Source organism: Jatropha curcas, chromosome 8 (genome assembly GCF_041381405.1).
Source record: "Jatropha curcas cultivar XTBG-Jc1 chromosome 8, XTBG_Jcur_1.0, whole genome shotgun sequence".
Classification (NCBI taxonomy): Eukaryota; Viridiplantae; Streptophyta; class Magnoliopsida; order Malpighiales; family Euphorbiaceae; genus Jatropha; species Jatropha curcas.
This window is the reverse complement of record NC_143158.1, coordinates 9483270-9502439: the sequence shown is the minus strand read 5'-3', so window position 1 is coordinate 9502439 and position 19170 is coordinate 9483270. Positions and strand designations below refer to the sequence as shown.

The 19170-nt window shown below is 30.4% G+C and overlaps 1 long non-coding RNA gene across 1 annotated transcript; it reads right to left on the bottom strand.

The window, feature by feature from the left end:
* Positions 1-15256: 15256 nt before the first annotated feature.
* LOC149494167 (uncharacterized) lies at positions 15257-17887 on the bottom strand. The gene is made up of 2 exons (XR_016322014.1): positions 17225-17887; positions 15257-15536 (listed from the first exon to the last, which is right to left on the bottom strand). It is a non-coding gene; the product is annotated as an uncharacterized LOC149494167 (long non-coding RNA).
* Between the last annotated feature and the right edge of the window lie 1283 nt (positions 17888-19170).

Below are 19170 nucleotides of genomic sequence, written 5' to 3'. Positions count from 1 at the left end.
AAACTTATTTAAATACTAATAATAATTAAATTAATTAATTATTATCAATGGATCCTGGTTAAAAGAATAATCGTGAGCATAACTATAGATGTCCATTAATTCCAAGAATACGCTATGAATATCCATATATATTCATAAAGCAATATGTAATATCTATGCATTCATGGAGTTTTCAGATATATAACTATACTAAATAATATCACTCAGAGGATTTGTGTGATCAAGAAATAAGTCCATAATGACTTTTTTATATCAAATAATAATTATGAATTTATTGATAACTCAATTTAATAAATTTTTTAAATTTCTACCAAAAGAATTCGTAGAATCTCTCCAAAATTATGCTTAAATCCCTTGGAAAACAGTAGAAAAATGTAGCTATGTTACTAATATCACAATCACAAATATGTCCAATCCAATTTACATCTCATCCTCTGTAATTTAAGACATAATCATAATCTCAATATTAACAGAATACTATCAATAATTCCAATAGTTAATTATAATTTACTCATTTTATTCGAAAAATATAATGAAACAAATTTCATAAATTTAATTTACCATATAGTATAACACACAAACATATTTTGTAAATTAATTAGCATCATTATGCATTATAATCAAATAATTATAATTAAATTCAACCTATTGAAAATCATTAATTCTATGAAAAGATTGTGGATTACCAAAGCAAATTCCATTTCATCAGTTCAAAAGGTTTTTACTAAATTGCATAGTTATCATCAATTTGGAGAGATGGTGTAGCAACTCTGGTATCATATCGAAGCTATTCAAATGACGGCTGAGTTGTTTGTGAAGCCTCATTTGTCTAATGGTGGGGTTAATGCTCCGTATACAACGGTGAATAATGAAATGGAAGTAGAAAATATATATGCTCCTTCTTTTCTTTCTTCATGCACTTTGAAAACTTTTGGTATTTTCTTGACTAAACTAACACTCCTGATTTTAATGCCATTGTAAGCCATGTAGTGGTATGCTAATGGCCAATCTTTATATTATTATTTTTTTCGAAAAGAAAAAGATATTATTAAATTAAATGAGTTATGACTCCAAACATTGCAAAAAATAAGTCAAAGGACTTTATGAAATATACTTTAGACTAAACTTGAAAAAAAATCTCTTTCTTTTAAATTGGAATTCAATTATTTGCTTAATTTATAAAATAAAATAATTAAGAGTAATATTATAATTTTTAATCACTAAATGCATTGCATTTAATTTCAAAAATTAATAAAAAAATTCAAAACATTACAAAATCGAACTAAATTTTCAAATTTAGAAGATTGAATTTAAGACTAAATAGTGCTCTATCATATTTAGAAAGGGTGATGGTAGTTAAAAACGACCATCGCCCCTTATTTTTAGAATACTATCTCAATGTGTATTAAGAAACACCAAGCATATTAGCCATAACAAAAGTTTTGGTACAGGAATGTACATCATTTTTTCCATATTAACTCCTCAATATTGAGAGAGAAACACAACTTTCTTCATAAAAGAATGAGCTACTTTGTTTCCCATTCCATAAACATGGAAAAGAAAAAAAGATGTTGAAAGACTAAATTGTAATTGGAGCATATTTTTAGTTTCCAGATTTGTTAAACAAATCAAGTCTTCCTATAAATAATAAACCAAGAAAATGCAATCTGTTTTCAAAACCACCTCATTGTTTTGAGAGAAGCTCAATTTAAAACAAAATATATATACACGACAAACTATGTTTCTATGGTTTCATGACCAGACACCATAGACCAGACCGACACTGAGACTTGGGTAAGTTTAAGTCTCTTAAAGTTCATAGTAAACCCAAACAACTATTAACCTAAAATAAGCCCAATTGCTATTTATAAATAGTAAGCTTATATTAATATTAGTAATTTTCAATCAAATAGGTGGCTAAATAATATGATAAATTCATATTAAATCACATGCCTAGTAAACACGTATCTATCACAATATGGGATAACTAATTCATCATTGCCAAAAATCAAGAATACAGCAAATTACGTACATAGGGAATTTTACATATCCTAATACACTTTTTCCAATAAGTATCTTAGAAAGGTCACTAACTATTGTGAGGTCCTCACCTGAGCATCTCATCCTATCCGCTAGAAGAATTAAAATGCTCATTGGATTGAGTTCACGAAAAAAGCATGTTTAAGTTTAATTGTTACTTTGAAAATAAGACATCACTTAAATTTTAATTTAGAGGAAAAGTTTAAGAAAAACCTTAATTAGTTGACTCATATTATATTCTCAAAGGAAAATACACTAGTTTTTGAAACTGAGGTGAATTTGGGGACTAGATTTTCAGTTTAAGTAGTTTGCAATTTGGTCTATGATTTACAAAAATGATTCTAATGAACAATGATAAGAATGCATGGCAATATCAGTTTATGCATGAACAATTATAAACATTAATCCAAAGCAATAAAGAGATAAAGGAATTAGATTTCAAAATATCTATAGAGAATCAACTCTGGCTCCTTTTGGGATTCTAGGATTATCACACATCTCCGAAAAGAATAAAATAAAAAGAGGAAGAACGAGAAGGAAAAAGGTCAGTTGTGGTTAATTTGTTCGCAACTTAAATTTCAGACATCGAGTCTGCCTGCATATCCCTTTGAATAAAAATCAAAACCATGTAGTTCTTGCCATTGTGAGATGATAAATTTTAGCCTTTTTTATTATGTTTTGAAATTCATGTCAAAGAAAGAAAAGAGATAGATTGAGTTTATGGTATTAGGAGGTCCATTTCTTTGCATTTCGTAGATTGGATAGAGACTTACCTTGCTTCTTTAGTTGCGAAGGTGTAAACAACTATCTTCTCATTTCAGAGTTACAACTTACAGAATTTAGATTCAATGAGAATGCGAAACCCATATCGAGGAGTAAAAAACTAAAGAGGCTCTAAATCCAAGAATCGAATCAAAGTTTAAGAACTAATGAGGTGCTAAAATCAGGAGATGAATCAAATTTTAGCAACCAATAAGGTGCTAAACCCAAGAGAAAAGAAATAAAAGAGATTCGAGAGAACATAAGTTCAAGGGGACTTCAACCTTACTCATAATGCTAAAATGCGCACTAGAGAGAAAAGAGTAAGAATGCCTTAGTATATCAGTTAATTACTGATTATGGTGTCTAATAACTAAAAATTTTCGATGTAGGATGACATCAAAACTATTACAAAGGAAAAAATTAAATCAGATCAAATTGGATGATCACCTGGAGGCTCTAAATCATCCATAAGGACCATTATGTTAAGAAAGGGTCTGTTATGAAAGAGGTTATCTGCTAGGTAACCGTCGTTTTGGTAGGAGTTATCCATTAGGTGTGTGTCTGCGTAAGGAAGATGGTTACCCGATAGATGAGAGTCCATTTTGAAAAGTGGTTACCTAGTAAGTGTGGATCTATTTTGGAAAAATGATTACCTAGTTGGTGTGGATGTATTCTGGAAAGTGGTTACCCAGTTGGAGTGGGTATGTTTTGGAAAAAAGGTTACCTAATGGGGATATGTCTATTTAGGAAAAAAAATCTATTATCCAATTGGTGTGGGTCTATTTTGGAGAAAGGTACTTGTCAGTATGTGTCTATCTTAGAAAGTGTTTACTCAATAAGTAAGGGTCTATTTATGGTAGGAGTTACCTAACATGCATGTGTTTGTTAATGCCTACAATGTGAAGCTTTATGAGGTTGCTTAAGACTTTAGAGCTTTATGAAATAATAGGTGCCTAAGATTCTAAGGTTTGGATGTTTGAAGGATTAGATTCTCAAGCTAACTCAAAGTTCTTATGTCATACATAGTCATGTTCATGAATGTATGGATATGAAAAAGACATGTATGGTAATTTGTGCCTAGGATTTAGGGCTTGAACATATGTATGGCCTAGGAAGCAAGAGCTATGTGATTAAAGACTCGAGTTATTTCATGTTTTAGGTAAGTTCTTGATCCTAAGGATGTATGCATGGTCATGCATGCATGGATATGAAGAAAACAGTTTTTATGACATCCATCATCTATTTATATTATAGTTCATACAAGCTAGGGTCATTATCTATTGTCGTCACATGAAAAGGGTGAACGTGCTCTAGTTTCATAGGGTCCTGTCACACTAAAGTTAGAATATACCTAACGACATATGAAATAAAGAATTTCACGTGGGTCCAATAATATGGCTTACACTTTACACCTTAAAAGGATTGATGATTGGCCACGGATTTGGGCATGTTTGCAAACATCCTTAAGGGGTTTATTGAAGTGACACTATCAGAAACTTGAAAAGTTTACTTAATTCAGAACTAGGGCTTATATGCAATAGCGGTGCATAAGAAATCAAGCATTAATAAAGGCCGATTAGAAGTTACTTTATAAAAATATTTCAAATTTTAGTTTTCAAACCAATTAATAGTCCATTTAATTTTCTTATTTTAGAAAAATTTTCGAGTGGACTGCTAACTGTGTGGCTCTAACCTGAGCACCTTGTCCCAATCCTAGAGGAAATCAAAATTCTCATTTAGATTGTGTTCATGGCAAGATTTTGTATAAGCCTGGTTGCTACTTTGAAAATGAATCGTCATTAAATTTCAATTCAATAGAAAAATTTAAGAAAAGCATTAAATTGATTGACTCCAATTATATTCTTAAAGGAAAATGCAGTAGTTCGCAAAACTGAGTTGCACTGGGAGACTAGGTTATCAGTTTAAGTAGCTAGATTGCAATTTGACATAAATAAAGCTTGATTTTGTGAAAACGATTTTAATGAATAATTATAAGAATGCATGGCAATATTAGTATATGCATGAACAATTATAAACATTCATCCAATACAATAAGAGATATAGTAGAAGTATCAACTCTAGCCCCTTTAAAGATTCTAGTATGATCACACATCTCCTAAAAGCATAAAATAAAAAGAAGTATGAGAAGATGGTAAGTTTTGGTTGATTTAATTTGCAACTGAAATTTTTCGGATATTGAGTTTGCCTACATATCCCTTTGAATCGGAATCAGAACCATGCAGTTCTTCCTATGGCGACATGGAGGATTGATTTTAGCCTTCTTTATTATGTTTTGGAACTCATGTTTACCAGGTGCAGAGTTAAAGAAGAAGAAAAGATAGATTGAGTTTATGGTATTAGGAGGTCCATATCTTTACTTATCGTAGATCTAGCGAAGTCTTGCTTTACTTCTTCACTTTAGTAGGCATGATACTATCTTCCTTGTATGGATCTTCAGCTTCTAGAATCTGGATTCAATAAGAATGCCAAACTCTAGGTTGTAGAATGGAAGATCAAAGAAGCTCCAAATCTAAGAATCAAAATCAAAGTTTAGCAACCAAGAAGCCACTAAACCCAAGTGAAATGTAAAAATAGAGATTCGGTGAAAGCAAGTTCAAGGGAACACTAAAATATGCACTAAGAGAAGAGAGCAAGAATGCCTTAGGAAATCAGTCAATTAAGGATTTTGAGGTGAATGAGTGTTTCTATTTCTAAGAGAAGGTTAGATGGTGAAATCCCAATTTTGTTGATATCATAAAACTAATGAAAAAGGAAAAAAAGATCAAACCAGATTTAACCATAAAGTCCGTGCGATTGGCTTGATTCAACATCCAGTTCATATATTGGTTTTAGTCGTGTAGGCTCATTGTAAGTTGGAGTTTGCCATGCTATAAACCGTTGAAAAGTTCTCAATGTCTAATTTGTAACCTAACATGAATCACTCAAAATTTCAATACATAGCTCGAGTTATGGTCAAATGAGCGAGGAAAAGTCACTTTGAGTTTTGTTGATTTATAATGGTTGATGGTCGACTCATATCCAATTTGAAAGTTTCTTTATCGAGTTGATTTGCAATGATTAATGCATGTCTAATTGGTATTATAAGGTGTAAAAATCATGTGTGACTATAAAGTTCAAATAAGTAATTGAATACAATTTGAATTATAATAATACGACAGACAAGTTTGAATTGTCATTACATTCTTAAGCTCTATGGTGGAGAGAAATAGAGATATAGCATGAGTAGGAAGAAGTTGCTTCTTGAAAAATTAATTGAAACAAGAATGAGTGTTTCAGCTTACTGAATAATAACAATGATTATGAACCCATATAATCACACGATATGTTCCTAAAGCTTCTAAAATGAATAAGCCACGACAATAGCATGCACAAATAATAACACCTTCATATAATTATATCATGTGGAAATTGGTCTATGGCTTCATCGAATCCCTATGCATGGTTTGTCCTCTTATTATAGGGAGTTGATCCCTATTCATAGCCTGAATAGTCTCATCTGATAACTTGACCAATCCTCTTATTTTTTTTCATTATCTCTTTCTGTTTCATCAACATTAGGAGGCCACAATGTGGCTTTTCTATATAATCTATGTCAAATAACATCATATATACATAAGTCACTGATCTTCTTATACATGGCAGTAGGGATGGCAACAAGTTGGGTACCTACTTAAAATGCACTACTCGAACCTAAACCGAATTATAAATTAGGTACTCGAACTCATTTCGAACCCGTTTATAAATTCATCTTCAATACCCGAACCCATCCCAAATCCGATTATAATTATCCGTTTAAATATCCAAACCCATTTAAGTATCCATTTAGCATTAAGATTTTTTTTTCATTTTTTCAAAAATAAAAAGTAAGTAAAAATTGTAAAGTTACTATTGACTTAATATAAATATTAAATACAATTATAGCTAAAAAGTATGCAATAATTATTTTTCTTTTAAAAAATAATTATTTTAAATATTTTTTGAATATCAATTAAATAAGTAGCGGGTACCCAAATTCTTGTACCCGAATTTGATACGCACAGTAAAAATACTATTTGAACCCGTCTCAAACTCATTTATTCACTATCCTAAATCCGTCCCTACATGGTAGATGGTATCATATAGATTGCCTCAATAAACCCAATGGGACGTACTTCATCTGAATTCCCCATAAACAAAGCATATATGTTATAGCACAAGTAATCAAGCGATGAAAATATTCTATTAACGTAACTATAGTTAAAAAAGCTACCTTTGTTTCTCAAAATTCCAAATTATCAGAAACTTAAACCCCTAACACTGATAGAAATCCTTAATTAGCGAGAGAATGAGTGTGAGAGATCAAGGAAGCTCGGTTTCTGAAAGTCAATATTCAAGCTCACCCAACATTCACAATAATGGAGGTTCATTACTAGAGTATGAGTATGAGGGAGTGGCTCGATACTTTTTATGCGGTTTGTAGGCTCCACATCATGTTTCTTGGACCGAGAAGAACTCAAGAATAAGGTTTTACACATGTAGGTTTTTAAAGGTAAATTTGATTGTAATTTCTTTTTGTTTTGATTTTATGCGTGCAGGTTCTTGAAGGTAAATTTGATTGTAATTTTTTTTTTTTGAAATAATATTTTGTTGATATCCATGTATAATAATGTGATGTTGTATGCTTGTTTATTTTTTTTATCCAACCTAAGGGATATGACTTCTTTCAATGGCATGATGCAAGATAGTTGATAGAGCTGTAGAATTGATTAATGAGCTGTCATCACAAATAAATTGAAAAAATTCAATACATGCCAGTGAATATTTGCAAAACAGTAGAAGTGGCAGATATGATAATATTTCATCTGCAATATTAGGGAGGTGAAAAACTTATTGATGGAGTTACGGAAAAACTACATATGATATAGAGAAGAGAAAACTGCTTATATTTTGTAGTTTGCTTTAGTGTATTTTTGTTGGTAATGCTTTAGTAATACGTAATTGTGGAATGTTACTTTTTGTTTTAGGTTAATTAGGTGGAAGTATGAAAGAAATAGTGTTTTTTGTTGTTTGTTGATTAGGTGGAAGTAAGGAATGATTGTAATTGAATATTGATCTTTTTTTAGGCTGCCTTAAACTATGCAGTGAAATATTTGAGAAGGCTTCTGATTTCTTGTTTCTTGCTTGAATATCATTTTGTTTTAAATTACATTAAATTGTGCAATTGCATAAACATAAATATCATATTATTAAAACCAAAGTAAATAATAGAAGATAGAAAGGGATAAACTGCATAATTTGAATATATTAATTCTGCAAATATGCAAAAATTCTCATTCTTGATACTATTGGTATGCAGATATAGATAAATCAAAGAATAAACACTTATTAATAAAATATGGGCAAATTATACCAAAGGTCACCTAATTTTACACTTAGTTTTATTTAGGTCACAATTTCTCCTTCTTTAGTCAACTTTCATTTTTATTTGAATGGGAGGTCACTTACTTGAATTTGATAATCGGAATAGTAATATAACATTAAAAATTACATATATCACAAAAATAAAATCATGATTAGAAAGGAATATAAAAAGGAAAAGGAAATGATACTATATAATAAAAATGATTGGGTGAAAATTTTTTTCTCTTTTTTTTTTTTAATTGTTTGATGTAAATGACATCATTTGTTAAATATAAATTAATAGGTAAATTTCAAATTAATGTATTAGGAGAAAAGAAGAATTTTTTAAAATAATATTTTTTATTTTTATTACCATGTTAGTATTTCCAATTACGGTATTCCGATGAGTGACCTCTTGTTAAAATAATTATCAAAATTTAGTGACTAAAAAATGACAAATTAAAATTATATGACCTTACGAAATTAAATGTAAAGTTAAGTGACTATTGGTGTAATTTACCCATAAAAATATGGAATAATGGCCAATTTGGCCCCTTTAACTTGTTTAAAATAATTTAAAAAACTAGATTTATTATTTTTTATCAATTTAATCCCTAAACTTATTTAAAATGATTAAAAAAATCATATTTGACATTTTGGGTCAATTTAACATCTAATTCTTCACTGTATTTACAATGTGAAAATAATTATATAGAATTTATTAAAACTACAATTTGGAATCGAGATGACTAATTTATTTAAAAATAATTAATTATATAATATAGAAAAATGATATATGAAATATATTGTATCTCTCTTTACCTTGATCAATGATTTTAAGTTTGTAAATATGTATTAATTTGAAATTTATACATTTTTCATGTTGAATAAATTAAAGTTATAATGCATATTTATAAATTTATTGTATTATAAGAAATTTTGTTTTTATAGATTTTAAATTTATATTCACAAGTATGGAAAAAGTTTAATCTGGGTATTTTTAGTATAGGACAAAAATGGATAAAAAGTCAATCATGTTAAATTAAATCAATTATTAATTTGTAAAAATCAAACAAATTCAAGAGTTAAATTGACCTAAAAGTGAAATTGGATATTTTTAATTATTTTATACAAATTTAAGGGTTAAATTGGCCCCAAAAGTCAAACCTGACTTTTTTTATCCTTCTAAACAAGTTTATGAATCAAATTGATATTTATTCCTATGAATATTTTATTAAAAAAGACATGCACTTATTAGTAAAATATCAAAGAATAAAATATTAATTAAACACTAGACTCATTAATACTTTTGTTAAGAAAAAGAAAACATTATATGGGAAAAAATATTATTCTTATTACTATTGGTATAAAAAAATAAGCAGTTATTAATATATGCAGACAAAGAAGAGAGTAGAAATATTTTATTAAAAAAAAACTGCAGTTAATCCAACCCCATCACATTTGCTTCTCTGGAAAAAAGTTTGGTGAAAATGAAGTAAAAAACTATGGTAAAAAAAAAAAAAAAAACCTGCACCTAATTCATTCTTTCTTTCTTTTTTATCTTTTTTCACTCTCAATGCTGGTCCAGTTATAACTAAAACCTGATTGTGGGTTTCAGTTCAAGTAATGAATGCCTAGCATGTTTTTCAGTATTTTTCTACCAATATGTACTGCTATCTTTCAATTCTAAATTTCATAAAATACAACACTGAAGACTATCCAGATTAATAAACATACAACTAAATACATATGCACATTTTAAAGTAAGGCGAAGAATCTAATTAACTTACACCAAAATCAATCCAAGCTACAGAAGCAGATTTGGTCCAGAACGTAGCAGAATATACCCCAAGCTGTGTGGCCACATCAAGAACCCAAGTCAATAAAGAGTCATACAGAATACAACTAATAAGAAATCCTAAGGCATTAAATTTCAAGATAAGCTCAGTTAGAGTTCTCGAACTAGTTGTTTTGAATGATTCTAGGTAAGCTTCTACACTTGAAGCTTGACTGAAGCCACCTTCATCAAAGCCATCGGAGATGGGCTCAATAACCACAGCAGGGGAAGCTTGGATTGAGTTGATAGTGTAAGGGGTTGTGGCAAGAGTGGCCTTCAATCCTTTAGAGGCTAAGCGCTTAGCAAATTAAAGAAGAGGGTTTATATGACCTTGAGCTGGATAAGCCATAATAATTACATGGCATTTTGGTTTAGTCATTTTCCTTTGTTCCAACTGTTCTTATTTTGGGTGTGAAGAGCTATTTATAGGCAATCCTTCAATGGTTTAAAATAAGCATATAACTGTCAAGTTCTATATCTCCTCTTAATAATGTAGCTTGACATGCATATTCAATAAAATCAGCCAATTGATATTCATTAATCAAAATTTGTTTCACCTTTCAAGTGAAACGCATATTATCAACACAAGATTTTCATAAAGTTAAATGAACAACTCGAGATACATACGACAATAAAGTAAGGACAAGAATAGTTAAAGAGAAATCATAGCATCCAAAACCAGAAATTGCAATAATGAATATCAGAAATTATAAATTCAGAAATGCATTTAACAAAGTACAAGATAATTTACAAATTATAAATTCAGAAATGTATATCAGAAATGCATTTAACAAATGAAATTTAAAATATCATATCGTCTGCATGTCTGATTATAATTAGATCTTGCTTGTGATCCAAATCTAGATCAGATTTCAACTGATTTATGAACTAGTTCCATGTTTATGGTTCTCTATCCTAATAACTGCCCATGCAATAGGAAACTGTTGGTCATCTAATTCTCTCACAACTTTTGTTAGCAACTCTCCTTTGCATGATGTCTTTAATAAACAACCAACACCAATCCCAGGTCAGCAACCTGCCTTCCATTCTCTTTTCAAGGCATCAAAACATACATATAGAAATCCTCAAACTTGTGTGTTCGAGGGTTAGAATAAACCTGAGTAGTAGAACTATTCGTTTGCCTTAACTCCTTTGCATAATCCTCCAACCTGCCATACTCAGTAGTTGGATCACCTTCAATCTCAAGCTTTAATATTTTTTCTTCACCCTTCTAGCCATGGAAAATGAAATATTAACTCCCAAATTATCCTTTGCTATTTCCATCATACCCTTAATCTTTGTTTTAGGATAAAATTTAATAATATCCCTAAAATAGTCAACTAGGTACTTAGTGGACACCCTCTTATTCCTAAAAACTCTAAAGCATTTGTGCTTATGCTTGTAAGTTTTGACAACAAGATTATTAGAGTTTTCATCCGCTGAAGCAAAACCTCCAAAAGGACAACCAGAAACGTGCTTCTACCTCTTACTCTATCCCTCTCTTTCCTAACAAATTTTACCTCCACCCCCTTAAACATAGCATACTTAGTGCAAGCATCTTTAAATTCTGTGGAATTTTTAAAAACCATTCCAACCATAAATGAACGAAGGGTGACAGAAGGATTATACTTTACCCTTTTTTTTCTTTTCCTTCTGACTTTTCCGTCATCTTCATCCCCACTAAGTTCTTCAATGTTGCCTTCATCATCAGATGCATTGCCATTTCCATTTTTTTCTTCATCATTATCATGCTCCAAAATTTCATCTAAGAATAGATTTTCTTCAGTTGGTTCTTCTTGGGTGACATTATTTTGAATTGGTTCCCCAACCTCATCTTCTTCATTGCTACTTTCACAATTTCTTCTATTGGCATAAAAATCCATAACCTTTGCACAAGCAGTGTTTCTAATTCTTCATTTTCTCTCCCTGAATAGTACCCAAGATCAACCTCTACCTCAATCTCCTCATATTCATCTACATTCTCACCCTCAATCCTAATGTTTATGGAAGAGATTCATTGACACTACCAAAACACTCATGAAACTCTAAGCTACTTACATTCGCACCTAGTTTATTTTCACTTGGTATGCTACTTTCAACATTTTTAGTTGCATTTGTTGGCAAATCAATAATATCATCAAGTACTTCTGGTGTATCAACTAAATGTTCCACATAAATATAAACATTATCATTATGTTCATATGTAGCTTGCAAAATTTTTTGTACACTATAATCATTCTATAACAATATTAGACCTTCTCTTACTGATTTTTCCCTTGGCAACTAGTATATTTGTGCGCTTCCACCATAACCACACAGATTAACCAAGTTGCGAAGCTGTTTGAAATTGATGAGATCACTATCATTAAAATTGAAATCATCAATCACACCACGAATACATCTTGACCTTCTGTTTCTTGTGATAAACGAACCACTATGGTGGAGCTTGATAAAGACATAGAATTGATTTGGAGTTCCCATTCTGTTAATAAAATACCATACAAAATCAAGCCGATATTCGACAACCATAAATATTGAAGCTTTATAAAATATAAAACAATTACAATTAAGCACTATTGTATTCTGATAATATAATATACATTTAGTAACAATATAAAATATGGGCTACAGTACATAGAAAATAAAATAATCCAATCAAACAATGTCGATCACACCATCAAACAAACAAAGAAACTATTCTATTGAGTTCTTTTAGTTAACAACGAAATAAAAAAACAATTTTCCTGAGTTACTTCTAATTAACAAATAAATAAAGACAAAAAAACTACTTACCTTCCATACCGATAAGAATGAGAGAGTAACTGTCAATTTCGGTTCCAAATCTGAATATCAAAGAACAATTTATTTTTTCTCCAATCTGATTTCTACCTCAATTGAAAGACACCTCTCCTTTGCTATGCATGTGTAAACTTTGTATTACAAAAGGAGGTAACTTGACTTATTTTTCCCTCCCAACGACATATTTGTTAACTGAATTATTGGTGTATAGATGAGCTCCTAATTTGTTCTCTCACTATCTTTGGATTGTGATTATATTATACACGCACTAACTAGTTGAATATTTGAGCTATTTGGCCGTAATATTCTAACTAAGGAGAAAATTGGCTTAAAAGTTAAAATATGAGTCAATTGATTTTGGGAGCTGAGTTGAAGGACCAAAATGAGCCTCTTTCCATAATAATAATAATATCAATTTTCATTATTTTGTACAATTTGTAAAAAATAAAGGATATAGTATATCTGCAAATAATAAAATTGATTATATATATTAAAGCATAATATAATTTTTATGCTATTAAAATATTTTTTATTTTTTCAATGAAAATATTTTATAGAAAAAATTATTTTTAGATATTATAATCTTAATTATGAAAATATCATTTTTTAAAAATGAAAAACAGTTAGAAAATATGTCTTTTATTATAGAGTTAAAATGTGAAAATAACTTAAAGTTGTTTTCCAAATCTTACTTAAATTTCAGTAAGATTTTGGAAAGTTGAAAAACTGTTTTTTAGTTTTTCAATTAGAAAATTGACTGCTTTAAGCATAAAATTTTGTTTTCCAATTTTTTTGAAAAACTTTTCTAGAAAAATACTCCAATTTTCTACAAGTAAACACATCCCTAAATTTTTATAAAATATAAAATTACTTTCCTAGAAAAATTGAATTATCGTGATGGAATGACAATAAAAATTTCATTGGAAAGTAGCATAATTGTGATAATAAATGTTATTATATAATTTAAAATGGTTGAATACATAAATTCACCCATGACCTTTCTTAATTTAATTTTATGACACCCTCAACTTTTACTTTGATCTATTAAAAACTTCAACTTATAAAATTACATCTATTAAACACTTTACTTTTCAGAATTATTTTATTGAACATTTTAACTTGCAAAATTAGATTAATTAAGCACTCATTAAAAAGTAAAAATTTATGAAAATTATTATTCCAAAAAGTCATATTAACTACATATTAAATCGATATTTTACAGATAAAAGTCAAAAATCCTAAAAATTATTGATATTAGTATCGAAAGGTGTGTAATGTTATCAAAGTTTACAAGTTCAAGTGTATGATAAGTCATCTGCAAAGTTTAGAGTGCCATAAAGTTAAAGTTACAAATTTATGGGTAAATTTATATATTCAACCAATTTAAAATGTCTTATTTTCTCTGAAAATTTAATTTTCCTCGTCCTTTAAAATTACTTTCCCATGTATATAAAAAATAGGAATGAGACAATATATTCATATATTTATTTATTTATTTGAAAAATGCCAACTAGTCACCAGAATTCAACTTTTTCAACCAATTTTCCCTTAAATAGGCAATCAAACACCTTTTTAATGCCAACACTACTTTCCTTTGACGCGTTTAAAATATATGGAATTTGAAAAAAAAAAAAAATCAAATGGAGTGCGTGGCGACAGCTCTTTGTGCATATCTACTATATAAATAATCTAATTGCATATAACGTGCACGTGGTGACAACATTTATGCACAATTGTATATGCGTGTACAAGTTTTCTTTTTCACCTTTCTGACCCGCACATATAGTTTGGGGATTTTCTTTTTAGTTCAAAATTTCTTAGACTTTACCTAAAAAACAAAAATCTTGCTTTTTTTTTATAAGGAAAAAACAAAAATCTTACATGCTGTTTGTTTTAAATTAAATTTTTATTTTTTATTTTTTTAAATAAATAAAACTTATTTATTTAAATTTGTTTATTTTTTCTTTACTTTTTAGAAAACTGTTTTTTAAAACAAAAAATAAATTTTATGAAACCACAAATAATTTTCTGTAATTACTTTATGTTTTTATTCTACATTTTTTTTTATATAAGACTTGTCCTTATAAAGTTGTATTATTATTATTATTATTATTATTATTTTCTCTTATCCATATAAATCTAATGTTATTTATTTATCCAAAATATACAAGCATTAGTTTTATTATTTCTATTAAAATTTTATGTTTTTTTCATCTCTTCTCTATTTAGTATTATTTTTATATTCATTATTATTTTCTCTATCTATATAAATTTAAAGTCATTTAGTGTCACGACCCGATTCCATGGGCCGGACCGGCACTAGGGCCCAGGTAAGCTTAAGGCCCCCGAGGCCCGTAGTCAGCCTGAAACACTAGAATCCAATATCTCGGTATAAATTTCAACATTCAGCCCATATGATTATGAACAATAAACCTCAATATTTTATTATTTCTCGGCCCAAGTTTATCTCCTATAGCATTCTAAAGTTCGGGCCCAATTTACAATACATCACATTCTAATATGGACTTACAGGATTAATTTGTCTATGTTAATACACAACTAAATATATGTAAATTTTTACAACTGCGGAGTCACTAACTGTTTGGTATACATGGCTTTTTTATACACATAATTACATAGTAAAATAATTATGGCACTATAAAAATTTCTCTATTGCCCTGCGCCGAAGACACATAGCCTAAATCGGATTAAAGAAAAACTTACTTCCTGAAAATTCAAATAAGACATGTGAGTTTTCTAAGGAGTAATAATTATTGCACAACACACGCAGTCACACAAATATGTAAACATTTCAATCTAGTCATTCGACTAGTTATATGCTCACGCAGCCAGTACCAGCACTCACACGTAATGTCACCTTCAAGTAATCAAGCAAGTGGTAATTAGTCAGTGGCACCACCTGAAACCCCAACGAGCCGTCCTCACACATGGCTCGCCCTCTCGTACATGTGCACCAGGGAGCCGATCCCCCATACGGCCAACTGGTCTAATCCTCACTGACCAGTCCTCTCATTGTTTTTCTACTCTCTCGTTTCTTTTCCATATCAACAGGAGGCAACCCGGTGGTCTCCATCCAATCTAGATCATCAAGTGCTCACAACAGGAGGCCACCCTGCGGGCTACAATCAAATCTAGATTATCAGGTGCGCAACAACAAGTAGCCATCCTGTAAATCCCCATATAATCTATATCATCAGGTGCACAAGGGGGCGCCGATCTCCCATTTTCCCGGCCGACGGTCAAGTATCATATCGTATTCAGGATCCATATCACAGACCGTCCTCACAAACCCATGGTGGTCCACTTCATCCCAATTCCACACAAACAAAGCACAGCATTTTCACAACACAATTAATCAAACATTGCAATCAAATGCAGACATATTGATCAGTTGGACATTCATTCTCAAATGCAATTAAATAGCTAAATAATTACCATTAACAACAAACAACAACAATAAAATCAATGATAAGAATAAACAGTAACAATGAAAATAATTAAATACTTAAATAATTAAATGAATAATAAGGAAAATAAATAAATAATTAGAGCACTCTGTTTATTATGCATTAGGTTATAGAATTAATCTAAATAAACTTTTTAATTATGTTATTAATTAAAACTAGTTCAAGTTCTAACGAAATTTCGGCAGCACCTCCCCTATAATTTGGACTATCCACCTGTTTAGATAACACAGTATTATTATATATTTATCAATCAGTACACACAGCCCATCCATCGGGCAATCAATCAATTTAAGACCCCATCCTCCTCCCAAAACCACGATATCAACGCTCAACCATTAGTTCACAACAATTATGTTTCAATGATAATGACAATCATTATTTACATCATATAATTATAACTAGCTAGTATAGCTAATTACCAAACAAATGAAAGCTTTAATACATACATAATCAAATAAAACTTATATCAGTAAGTTAATTTCAATTACTTTCATTTCTTCGTTCTTGCTTAAAGCTAATACGTCACATTTTTTTTTTTTTTTTTTTTTATACCTTGGTTAAATTTTATACTAGCCAATAAGAACAAATGCTTCAATTAATTATAATTCAATTAGTTTTTTTTTTATCCAATTAATTATATATATAATTATAATTAATTATAAGTAGCTCGACTCGCCCTTATATATATACTAATATATATATATATATCAATTCTTATAACTAGTTTATCTAAATGTTCTCAATTATTCAAATTAGTTGTTGTTCATCAAAATAGGTCATTCTCAACCTAGCTCGTATATGATATATGAATCAATTCATTCAAATTTTCAATTTAATTGACTAATGATCACTAAGTTTAGAATTTATACCAAAATAGGAAATTGGTCTTAGAGCATACCAATTGAAATTCAAGCGACGATTCCACGATCCTTGCGAAGAGAGGAACATTCTGTCCCTGGTGCCTCGCCGGAGACTCGCCGGACCGCCGCCGCCGCCGCCGTCCACGGTGGCCGGAAAAGTTGGGGCCACCCAGAATTGACCCTTCTTCACGCCACCCCACTCAAATTTCATCGAGGAGTCCGTTTTTGATGTCGGTTGTGCGAGGTTGGCCCTCCATTTGGCTGAATTAGTCCGACAGTAGCTTGGTGCCGCCATTAATGGTGATTTCGCCATTTCAAGCTTTGTAGCCGGAATTAATGGAGGAGAAACACTCACAAGGTGGAGGTGACTCGATCGACGCCTGCCTTTCGTGTTGACGTTGCCGGAATTGCTCGATCTCGTCGGAGATCGAAGAAGGAGAATTGTCGATGGAGACAGTCCCGCTTCGCGTCACTGGAGACTCTGCCAGTGTGGAAGGAGGTCGGAAAACGGACCAGGAGCTCTAGCGGAGACGATCGCCATCTCGCTCTCGTCGAGCGGTGGCCGGAAACGGAGGGAGAGGGTGGAGGGAGGCTGTCGCGCGCCTGAAGAAGGAGAGGAGAAAGAAAAGAAAGGAAAAAAAAAGTAAGGCGGTTTCTAGCAAACTCTAGGCCATTCCGGTTCGATTCAAACCGGTTTGGTCCGATTTAGTGGTTTGGTCTCATTTCGCTTGATTTTCAAGTTTTTCCCTCGGTTCTCGGATTATTTGGGTGGTTCTCGACAAATTAAACTGATTTTCGGGCCTGATTCAATTTATTTTAACCGTTTAATTCGGTTTCATAATATTTTCTCCATTTACTCAATAATTATAAAATTATTTATAGTAACAATATTTGATTTTAGGATAATGATTTTATATATATTCATAATAGATTAAATTACGGGGTTTCGTATTATTCTCAAAAATTTTAACCGTTTACGATTCAAAATTTCTTTTCGATATTTTATTTGGGCTTGGGCCTGACTCGTAAAATTTTGGGCTCGAATTGAGATTGTTTGGTATATATATATAGCCCATTAGTTGAAAATCGAGATTTTTGATTTATTAAAAATTCGAAAGTTTTCAAAAATAAAAATTCGGGGTGTCTCAATCTCCCCCCCTTTAAGACAATTCGTCCTCGAATTGAAATTTAGCAGGAGAGAGTAAGAGTGAATACATAGGGAATTCAAAGTCATAAGAAATTACTTCCATCACTAAGGAGATAGCTCAAGAGTGGATAATATGAACCGATGAAAGAAAAAGAGTCAGGTATTCTAATTGTAATTCTATCGCCAATCATCCTATTTAGTATCTCCTAGCTAAAGCTTACAAGAACTTGAGTTCATTACCTAAATCTCCAATTACTGTTTTCAGACAGCTACTGAAATCTTTAGAAAATCTTTCTTTAAATAAAACTTTTACAATAAAACCGGATTTATCAAGAAGATGCATAATATATGTCATCTATGTTTCTTAAAATTATATAATTTCTTTTGAAAATTTAAATTTTCACTAAGCATTCCTTTATGAAAACCGAACATATAGTTTACAATTACAAAACGGCTGAAATTTAATTTACTTATAATAATAAGATTTAATTCGTTTAATTTACATATATTATTACTAAAACCTTTCTTTAATCAAAAGTTCAGAAACCATTACTTTAATCCATAATTTTAAAAAATCGTCTTGTAACTTTCATTGTCTATTAATATCACAAGGCGACTTGGGCTCACTCTCTTGGTTCTACCTATATATGTCTTGTTTTCCCTATAATATTCTTATTATAGATAGGTGCAATTATTAGATAGCTCCTGATCTAATGACCTCACTGTACTACTAGTTATCATGCCTCTACAAAGATTTTTATTTTTATTTTTTATTTTTATAATTTTAATGCTTTTAATTTAACTATCAATTTCGCTTTAACTCAATCTCTCAAGTTA